We start from the raw sequence: 10,000 nt of genomic DNA, 5'->3' as shown, positions 1-10,000 counted from the left end.
ACATGGTACAAACAATGTCATCACAAATCAAGCCCAAATAAATGTTTACGACTCACCCCTGTTTCATCCATATTTAAGTGACGCAACTGAAGGGAGTGCCTGCCCCACACACCAAAGCATGCACACGGATACATCAACCGGCTGGATTTATTCCAGGTGACCTAGTGCATCAATTACTTTGAAGAGATAGCAAGCCTGCATCCTGGCCTGCTCTCTCAGCACAGACTTCCTTTTGCCAGTGTTTTCCTTTTGTTTTAACAAGTAGCTGGGAACCTGACATGGGTGGCTGCAGGGCATTCATTGTCCCGTTGCAAAAATAAAAAACTTCCCGGCAAATATCCCTGGACATTCATGGAAAACACACCTGTCAGGCTTTAACACACATCACGCTGACAACATGGTGTAAACATAAGGTGTAAAAATGAACTGCGACACATTCATCACCTAGAATTCCTGTCCTATTAAATGTATTGACCTTTACGTGTGTGTACGGCTTTGTGTGTGTGTGCGTGTGTGCGGTTGTCTGTGTGTGTGTGCTTCCATGTTTGTATGTCTGCATGGGTGTGTATGTTTGTCTGTGCTCATGTGTGTGTGTGTGTATGTGTCTGTTTGTGCAAGCGTGCTTTGTGTGTGTGTGTGTGTGTGTGTGTAGGTGTGCGTGTGCATAGGAGATACACATAACATACGTCGGCCATTGTGCATCGCCTGATGTGAGCCGGCACTACGCATGGTATGATGTTACCGCTCCAATTAAAGGGTGTGGTGACGTGAAGAATGGCATGACAGGGAAAGTGGATGACAAAACCTCATTGTGACATCAGAGAGAAAGAACAAAAAAAAAAGAGACAAAGGGAGAAGGAGAGAGAGCTGGATGAGAGATGGCTGGATGAGTAGTGGAGAAGAAAGGAAGAGGAATGAGAAGGAAAGGAAAGCAGGGAAGAGCGATGGGACTAAAAGGAAATGAAGAAGAGAAATATAGTGAGAATGTTCTGGAGGGACAGGCAGAGATTTAATATAATTAGGAAGAAAAGGAAAAAATGGCTGGAGACACAATAAAGATGAATGGGGAATAAAGGCGGAAGGAGCATTTAAATTCTTTCCTGCGCACCAACGAGAGGAAGAAGCAACGTTTATGACTTGATCTTCCCTCGCAGCACCATAATAACATTTTTGGGGAAACTGTGTGATAAAGAGTGAAATAAACCCTATGTTGTACTCACTTGCAGACCACAAAAAAAACATAGACGCACCGAATATAGCACAATGGGGAAACACACTCCCAGCTGTCGGGTCTGTCTGCCTAATGAGCACAGAGGGATCTTGTATTTATTAGGCTTTTACATTGAAGCCAAAGTTTGAATGCGTGTAACACGTCTGAATACAGTGGCAGTTTGAAAGAATATGACATCTTATTTCTTTTGTGTTGCCTGGAATATGTGTAGCCCTGCATCTCCATTGATATGTCAACTGATATTCTTCTTTTTGATTGGCTCATGTGGCCCTTTGATCAGAGGGTCCATTTTCCCCAACATGGATCTTCCTTTGATACAGGGGGTGTATTCTTTTTGTTCACCAGATGTAAAAAAATAAAAAAGATAGAAAGAATTCAGTTTGAAACGACACTACGTGGAAAATATACTTTATTTTTTTGCTAACAGCACTTTGAAATACTGTTGTCAACGCACAGTATAAAATAGAAAATATGTCTTGAAGACGGTTGAAATTTTACAGGACCATCAAACGCATACACATTTAACACATTATGTACATCAGCTTGAAGTCCCAGTCATTTATTCTGCTATCTAATGCATTCGCAGATAATAATGAAAGGCATCGGCCTGCTTCAGACACATAAAGTGTGGTGTATATATCCAGCGGACAGTAGCAGTGGTGATCTCTTGGAGGAGATGACAGCTGAAATCTTCAACCTTGATGGAATCCGAGTTTAGATTCAGCGGGGAAGATGGTTTCCTAAGAAGAGACGTTTGACAAGTGTTAGAACAGGGTGATTTCAGTTGATGTTTTCTACGTATCACCCAACATTATGCCACACTTAAAATACATCAAAACATCGCGCATGTGAAGCTCAGGTCCATTCAACATCACGTCAAGTGCGGCTTGTCCCAACAAACAAATGACTCTTGTGATGTGTCACAAATTGAAAAGCTACATGCAACACGGCCACGGTAAACCAAACGTGTCCCTCGCTCAAACCGTCTCAATCTCAACTAGAAAACCTGCGTCTATCCACGTGTCCCGACGCTAAAGCTACGCTCGGACCGGCCACGCCCTGGGAGCTTTCACCCAGCCTGGGACCGAGGACCAGCGCGAGGGAACCGCCGTGTGACCCGTGAGTTCCCACTGTACCATGAGAGCAACAAAGGCCCTGACAAAAGCCGGCTAACATGAGTCCACCTCAAATCACGTGCCACCCTCTCCTCCACCACCACCACCGAACCCCCCCACCCGGCCTACTATTGTTCCCGGAGAACTTCTCACATGTATTGTCTTACATGATCTCCTTAGAACCCATTAAGATCTCTGCTGCGTGGCCATGGTCTTTTTCCCCCGGTGAAGCATTAGACTGAGACACAGTCCTGGGAGTGTCTGCTCTGTTTCGTTATATTCTTGAATAGAGGAGGCCGAGTGCCTCGACTACGGAGGTTAACGGAAGGGGAACGCCTCACCTGAACCAAACCAAAGCACGTCCCCGGCCCCTCTCTTTTGCTTCCTGTGTCCCGCCCACTTTACCTGACGCTCCCATTACCTACGAGGACATCAGGGTGTTCTGTTTCCCTGCAACTATAGAGGCCGCTGACAGCCTTTGGCGCTATTCTGGAGGGAGCCACGTATGTGAATGGATGAGTTGTGTATTTTCTTTCTTTTGTGGGGACGCTTGGGGTAAGGGTGGCTTTTGTCACCGCACATAGGGAAGCTTGAAGGATGTCTGCTAAGCAATGTGCTTTTGTCTGGAAGGAACATGATATGATTCGGTATCTAAATCGTACAATTCCATGACCTAAGGTTCATTAAGTACCATTGACACAGACCGTTCAAAATGAGTCTATACTGGAGGGAGCTGCCTATACCCCATCCCCTCCTCCCCAGATTCAAAGTTCATACGGGTTGCCATTTTGAAGACACTGAGCAAACACGAGTGAAGGATAAACCAAGCACTACATTTTATTCTGGGATGAGCACAATTATTATATCTTGACAATGAAAAGCGACGAGTCCTACACTGTAAGTTGATCAGCTCAGTTTGCAATTTATTTATTGTTTGCTTACTATAAACCAGGTCATGTGGCATCAATCTTGAAATCCTCCTTGGCTCAAAGCTATCTCCGTCTTTGAAATGCTTTTCAATCTCCCTTTGCCCTTGTTTGAGCACAGCTCTGGTCATGGAGCTTTTTTGAAAGTGGATGAGAATTTTTAAGTAGGCTAAAATCTAGTACAATCTCAGTTCATTCAGATTGTATACTTTCTTCCTTGACTGCAGCACACTGTGTTTGTGTGCCAATTTGTTTCATATCTGGCAACCCTGGGGTAGCCAGAGAAGTGAATCATAACACACAGACTAAAACAAATACACCCGTTCTGACCCAGACATTTCCAAGGAGAACATATGGCTGTAGCATTATTGTCGGGAAAAGCCAGTTTTCTAAGGACAGAGGGTTGGTTTTCAATTCAGTTTTTTTTTATCGCCAGGACCAGGTCAAAAGATAACTGATGATAATTTAAATGTTATCCGACGTAACATAGTTAACTACAGACTATTTTCCTTATTAACAAATTAACAGGAGCTAACCATGTTTCTCATGGACGCTTTTTTCAAGAGCCTAAAGTATAAGGTTTCAGATCGGGGCAGGGCCTCTACATTTCAACGAGTGCATCTTTTTGACATCTGCCTGACAAGAGAGAACAGTTTGGGCATTGGCGGATGGGGGTCCGGGGATAACTTCAAACCGAGAGGAGCAGAGTTCAAACAGTTCACCATCCTTCCTGCTATCAACAGTGCAAGGGCACTTGCTTCCTGCCTAGATTGCCTGTCTTTCTCTGGCAGCTGACCCGAACCAAAGCAACATGGGCTACTGCTCTGCATGCCCAACGCACTCCGTCCAAACCCCTACGTATATCCCCCTCCCATGCCTCCTTTATTTGCTGACTCAGCACTTGAATGCCCGTATACAGTGACAGCTAGGTTGTGTGTGCACACACATGAGTATGTGTGTGTGTTTGGGGCTTTTGTCGATGTGTATCCATCTGTCGGAGGGTGGGGGAGTCTAATCAGCGCTGTTAGTAGTCATAACTCATGTGAGCTCAGCCATCCTGTATGATCCTCTATGTGACATGGGATCTTTTGCAGGTGACTCAACAATTTGCCTGTAGTGACAAAAGCTCAGATATAGAGCTTGATACTACATCAGTCATCAGCAGATCTTAAACATGTTTATTTTGTCCCTTGCTCACAGTTTGCCATGTCGAAGTGTCTCTTGGGAGATGGACACAGTCAGGGAAGCTAAGGTATAGCGTCGCCTTTGCGCTCTTAATAGGATGGGTGGCATAAGTGGCCGACAAACCCTCCATTTCTGCTACCGCTACATTAGCCTCCTTGAGGAAGCTACTAAGCCCTGCTGAGCTATCAAAAAAGAAAAAAAAGCTATTCAGTGAAGTCCAATTAGAAGTTGGCTAGTGTACCCATCTAGACGATCGATACAAACACAAGTGGTGTGTGTGTGAGTTCACGCTTGCATGGTGTTGAAGTGAGGTGGGCACAAAACGATGATGATTAAAAAGAGACACAAGACCACAAAATCCTCACCACACACACACACACACACACACACACACACACACACACACACACACACACACACACACACACACACACACACACACACACACAACACAATCACACACATACACATCTACAAGCATTCACGCACACAAGCATGCAAGCACACACACACATGCATCTCTGTCTCCACTCTGTCCGTGGAACCATTGAACACACCCACATCCATACACAGACACACACACACACAGCCATACTAACACACACACGCACATCCACACTATCACACACACACACACACACACACACACACCCCCACACACACACCCACACACACACACTCGCTCACTCAGCGTCACCCATCTCTGTCTCCACTCTGGCGTTCTGTCCGCGATTCTGAACCTCAGGGAGACATATTCTTTTTTATCTGTCAGTATGGATGGAAACAGACATGTTCAAAACACACACCAATGGACTCGCCAGCAGAGAGGAGAGTCTCTGTTTTGTATGCTTGAAGCACTGCATTTTCTCCTAAGTGTCTGGCAACCACAGCATAGTAAATAATGGATAGTCCTCTTCCCCACTAGGAGAAAGAAAAAACACATTTCACTTCAGGGACCAGTCACGGTTTACCTGCATAAATGCCCTTTCTGTGTCTTTGGAGGAACGGATAGCACTAAAGTATATGGGTCAGGCGATTCCACTGGTGCAGCATTTCCCTCCCTGCGTCGACTTCAATCAACCGCTTGACTGTAGCGATGTCACTCCAAAGTCTCACGGACGTTCTGGATTAGGATTCTCCCAGCGAGGAAGGAGGCGTATGACTGCCGGTCCATAGTGGGTTTGGAAATCATGAAATATGGCGCATATAACAAGGTGGGCAGGAACAGTAATGCTTTGTCAAGCTGGGGGGGGGGAGAAGGCGGTCACCTCTGAGACAAGCCCGGTCTCCTTGGTGTATTCCATCTGGAGTCTCTGGTCATTATGGCACCATCACTCCTGGCTCAGGCCCTGCATCCCGCCTGCACCCGTCTGGAAAGATAGGGATGACGATCGGTTATTCTCTGAAGAACTGAATCATCTTCATTGGCCTTAATGTAAAAATTCAGGAAATGAATATCACTTGGCGCATGGACGGGGATGTGTATATGCCAGAGGTTGGCAAAGTGTCTTTGCATGCGCGCACACATGCATGCATGTACGCGGTTATGCACGCGCGCTGGCACGCAGGCATGCACGCACACACACAAACACACACATACACAGACCCACACGCTTAATATTGTTCGGCATTTGCTAATGTCTCTCTCATTTGACGGATCTTACATGGTTATAGAAATAATGAAACTTGAGATCACACAGGAGTTTGTGAGGAGTAGTGGGTCTAAATATGTTTGTTGCCCCGACCCCCTCTCTCCCCTACCCCCTCCCCCATCCGTTTTAAGGGCAACACTGAAAGAGTTTCAGCGGCTGTAAATTATTAACCTGTTTCACCATGCGCTCCTTTAACCCCTCAGCAGATACACACGGAGTCAGGGTTAAGAAAGGCACTCTCAGAGGACTCATGAATGTTATTGTGTCTGTGTGTGTCTGTGTGTGTGTGTGTGGTTTGTTCTGCTACTGTTGTACGTGTGTGTGTGTGTGTGTACGTGTACGTGTGTGTGCGTGTGTAGGGTAGCATGTTTGTGTTTAAAATATAATGCCAGATTATATACAATTCGATCTCTTCATTTTCTTTACTTTCATGTCTTTACTTTTTTACAGATACCGACACAATAATGCGCGTGAACACTACGCACAGGTACACACACACACACACACACACACACACACACGCACACACGCACACACGCACACACGCACACACACGCAAACACACACACACACGCATAGCTCATCAGGGCAGGGTTTCTCACTGATTGAAAGAGAATGCTGTCCCAGATGGAGTTATTATAACAGCTTCATCTGGGCTAGTATGACTGTGTGTGTGTGTGTGTGTGTGTGTGTGTGTGTTTGTGTGTATGCATGTATGTGTGCGTACATATGCGTCTGCGACTGTCCAAAGGTCCTGTGTGTGTCTCTGTACCTCTACATGTAAGCCGATCATTCATAAGAAATACATGGGCCAAAATGCAGCCTCATCGCTGTGAGTCCCAGCGGAGCACAGGGCTGGATCTGTTTGTCTCAAGCCAGCGAGACCCCACCGGGGGACGAAGCGCCCTGGCAGACGCCTGCACCCCACCTCTGTCACGATGTGATCACGTTCGGCGGGCGACGGAGGGAGAATGAAACAGATAAATCCAGGTTAAGTCCATGAATCAAAGGCAGTATGTGTGCTGAGGGGAGCTATGTGTGATATACACCAGCCCACCAGCAGAAGGACTGGGCTGGCAGAGGCTTTACCGTCTGCCAGAGTGAATATTAATGTGATGTGTGGCTTTTAATGGATATGAACACACACGCACACACACACACACATACATCCAACCCCCTCCCCCTCAAACACACACACACACCCACACACACAAACACACACACCCACACATACACACACACACACACACACACCAGTACACAGCTCTTGGCCATGTCTCTGTGATATCTCCCTGGCATGCATAAGGGTTGTCATGGATACCCCCAGACACATCCGCCATCCCATAAGCTGGGGGCTGCTGTGTTCCTCAGAGGAGCTGGCGCCACTGCTGCATCTCTACCACACACACACACTCACACACACACACACACACACACACACACACACACACACACACACACACACACAGACACACACATACACAAACACACACACACATACACACACACACACAGATCTGAGTCTGAAAAGCCCATACCCTCATTTTCTTTTAAACCAGATTCATCCATATAAGAGTCCCTTCCCTTCCCTACTACTGTGGGACGGGGCTCAAAGGAGAGTGACACTGGGCTGATCTTAATGGCCACACTGGTGGCAAGGCCCAGGCTTAAAGTAAGTAACCCCATCTCACTTCTGCTGAGATTCACTCTAAAGGAGAAAGGCTGGATATATTGTTTATGTTGATGAAAAGGTGGGTTTAGTGTGTATTTGTGTGCCTCTGTTTATGCATGCATGTGTTTGCGGAGTGTGTGAGTGTGTGGCATAGCCCACGGCTGTGGTTAAGCCTGCAGTTCATCCTGAACTTATCCTTTTCATTAGTCGTTATCAATAATTCAACGACCCACTTGCTCTAATACTTTTATGTGAACAAACCCTGGAGCCAAACACACACAGACACACACACAAACACACACTCACGGTCCACTTAACAGCACTCTCTCTCGCTCGCTGCTATAGCACCCATTACTGAGATGTGTAAACTTTACTACGAAGACAATATTTGACTTAATACCTTTTTAAGCCTCACTATATAACGACAGAGACACCACTCGGCCGTGGAAGGCTGTCAAACGCAGCTGGGGATAATGCGAACAACGTACCTTAAGGTATCAGGTGTATTTGCAGTTAAAGCTCTCTCCAATTCCCCCCCCCCTCGAGTGAGATGTAGGGCATGAAGGAGTTAATCTTTTATGATGCATCCCCCTCCCTCAGTGCCCCGCCCCCTCCCTTCTCCTTCTCTCTCTCTCACACTCTCTCTATCTCTCTGTTGCACTCTCTCTCCCCCATCCATATTGTTTAATATGGCAATGCTGCTCACTGCCTGAAAGCATGCAGGGGGAAATAATCCTTCCTGATTGGAGAGCTAATTTAAAGTGTCAAATATTCTTATGCAAACGCAGTGACGGTTTCTTCTGGTTGAGAGGGGCTAAGGTGGAGATGTGTATTTCCTGTGTGCGTGTGTGTGTGTGTCTATGTGTGTGTGTCTTTGTGTGTTGGTGTGCATGGCAATTGCATGGCTGCAATGCAAAACCTCTTTTCCCTTATCCTCTCTATCCTGTTTATTTCTCTTGACCAAATAGACACGCCATGACAGCGGGTGTGAGTGGATGTATTTGCATGTACACACTCCTCGGAGGAACCCAAAACAACGTTGAAGGGGAAATGAGCGATGGTGGCCGGTTGTGTGTGATGTCAGCGAGGGAATGATGATGGCGAAACAGGTCCAAGCGCAACGGGAAAGATGCACCGATGGCCAAGCAGCGTTGGAAGGACCCATATTAGTTTGTGATTATCCAATTGGAGATGTTATATATGAAGAGGGATAAAATAATGATATTGATATTACCGAGGAGAATTGGACCCTTACACAAGTGTACATACGTAACCGTAGTTTGCATTTAAATATATGCCAAAAACAAGTTGTCAAGGGTATTGAACAGTAGAGTAGAGTAGAGTGAATAAATGGAAGGCAAAGCGGGTGAGCGTCACGTTCAAACAATAAAAACAAACAACAGAACTCAATAGATCCTGTTGTGTGATCTTACCAGCCGATTTGGCGGCGTTTTGGTAAAAAAAAAAAAAACACACCAAAAAAACCCTTTTCAGACCCTAACAGGATCAAACAACCTGCTCTAGAGTCTAGTTACACCATGACAATAGCTTACATTCACTCCCTACCTCCCCCCCCCCGCCTCCCTCCCAACCCCCCACCTCTATAACTGGCTCAAAGGGGAGCGAGTAGTGAGAAGGGGGACTGGGTGAGGCTGGGGCCGGCCAAGGGAAGCTGGGTGCGATTGTGTGTGTGTATGTGTATATGTGTTTGAGTATGAGTGTTTTGTGTGTGTGTGTGTGTGTGTGTGTGTGTGTGTGTGTGTATGCGTGTTTGCGTGCATATATGTGTGTGTGTTTGTGTGTATATCTGTGTATGTGTGTGTGTATGTGTGTGTGTTTGCATAAATGTGTTTGTGTTTGTGAGTTTGTGTGTATATTTGTGTATGTGTGTGTGTGTGTGTGTGTGGGGGGGGGGGGTGTTTATATGTTTGTGTATATATGTGTGTGTATGAGTTTGCGTGCGGGCGATATCTTAGGCGATAATGGTTTTCAACACATTAGACGTATCGGCTAGGCCGTGTTTGTTTTGAACTGTCAGCGTTGTCAGCGGCGACGAGAATGTGCGGCCCGGCCCGTCCCCACCCGCAGGCTCTTACTTTACTCCCAGATTAAGAGGGCCCGGAGACACCGCCGCGAGACGAACACACACTGATGGATTGCTCTCACACACCTCACAGTGAGACAGACAGCTGCTGGAGGGAGAGAGAGGGAGAGAGAGG

The sequence above is a fragment of the Pollachius pollachius genome (assembly GCF_949987615.1).
Source record: "Pollachius pollachius genome assembly, chromosome: 1".
Lineage (NCBI taxonomy): Eukaryota > Metazoa > Chordata > Actinopteri > Gadiformes > Gadidae > Pollachius > Pollachius pollachius.
Note: the sequence above shows the minus strand (reverse complement) of the source record.